The following is a 1,885-nucleotide window of genomic DNA, read 5'->3' on the forward strand; positions in this document are numbered from 1 at the left end:
ATGATCCCTTCCAGGAAAAGGGCTTCCTTGTTCAAAAGTGGTTAAGGAAGGGCTGAATGGGTGCTCCAGACATCCTGGGCCCTGCAGGAGCCCCCTGAAGGAGGCCTGTGTTCTTCAAGGTCACTCCTGGCTCTTGGCTTCTCCACGGCCACCAATTACAGAGCTATGCAGGCAGGAGACACCCCCCCCCCAAAAAAAAAACACACTGAAGATGAGGAGCAGGACAATGATGAAAAAACCAGGGCCCAAACTCCACAGACACCCGCCCTTCAACCAAGCAAGATTCCAAATGCAGCACTGCCCTTCCCCTCTCAGAGCCTCCACCGGCGTTGTTTGCCCACCTCCACTCCGACAATTTCAGGTGCAGCAAGGTCTCTCCTCTTCTTCAGTGTCTTTCCCCAATACTAGGTAGGTCCTTCCAACATTGTGCTCTGCCCACTCCTGTGTCTACCAAGAGGTATAAAGAGCATTTGTGGGCTTCCCTGGTGGCGCAGTGGTTGAGAGTCCGCCTGCCGATGCAGGGGACACGGGTTCATGCCCCGGTCCGGGAAGATCCCACATGCCGGGGAGCGGCTAGGTCCGTGAGCCATGGCCGCTGAGCCTGCGCGTCCGGAGCCTGTGCTCCGCAACAGGAGAGGCCACAACAGTGAAAGGTCCGTGTACCACAAAAAAAAAACCAAAACAACAACAAAAAAAACAAGTTAAATCTAATGTGGGTCTGCTCCTCCTCCTTCCCCTGCCAGACTGGCAGGAAATTATCTTATTCAGTCCTATAAATCTCTACCCACATCTACTCCTCTAGGGTCTTATCAAAGTCCCAGGGCATTTAGGACAGAATATTTGGGAAAAGGCCTCTGGTTGTTGGTGTGTACTGGTCACCACTAATAGACTCATTGCCCAACTACACTTGGCCCTTGGAGTTAGTGGTCAGGGAGTTCCACACTTCCTCTGCTAAGCCTCAGGTTGGCCCTCACCGGGACTTTTGCTGAGGCTGGAGCCCAACATCCAGCACCCTGGGCCCAGCTTCCCTTCTGCAGTCTGATAAGCTCCCAGTCGGGCCCTCACACACCTTCATCACTTCCCAGGCTTCTGGGATTCTCCCTTCTCTTGCCACTTCCACTCTCCTCTTCACAGCCCTCCATGCCCAAACAGACACACACACATACTCTTAGCATAATTTCAGAGTTTCAGGTTTTAAAAAAAAACCCGGAAAATAGATTATCTTCGAGAAACTACTACGAAAAGGAAACACAATGGCCTTCTCCAAATTCAGAAAAACATACAAATAGTTCTCGTTCCTTCTAATGCTTCAATTGCCTCAAAAACAAAATATAAATTAATGCTTCAATAAATAATTCCACTACGATTTTCCCCCAAATATTTAAGAAAACATTCATACCCCAAGACGGATTGCCATGCTTACCCTAGGGATCTGAATACCTTATAGTAAACTGTAGCAAACCATCACCTACTGCTCCCTCCCTGCGACCCACACACAGCCCGCTATAAAGCAGCTCAGTGATGGGGCAACATGATGTTTTCTGGTCGGAACTGACTTTTTCCTAACTCTCTCCTCACCCTGTTACAGAACAGCCCAAGCAACCAGCCATGAGACAGGCATCATGCAGGCATAACTGAAATAAGCTTGTTGCTTCTGTGCACGATTTCAGTGGAGCCAAGGAGCTCTTTATTGACCCAAAATATCTTCTGAGGGTTCTGCAGCAGTGACTGAATTGGGTTGAAAGCGTTGTTACTCCAAAGTTGAATTACCCATTGACCTGTTTTTAGCCAGGAGCACCTTCTGACAGTTTAGCTTATCAGTTCTTTTCTAACAGGCAGCTTATTGAAAAAAGTGTTTGGGTTCATATGTGAGTGAAAGAATAAG

Source organism: Pseudorca crassidens, chromosome 14, assembly GCF_039906515.1.
Source record: "Pseudorca crassidens isolate mPseCra1 chromosome 14, mPseCra1.hap1, whole genome shotgun sequence".
Taxonomy (NCBI): Eukaryota; Metazoa; Chordata; class Mammalia; order Artiodactyla; family Delphinidae; genus Pseudorca; species Pseudorca crassidens.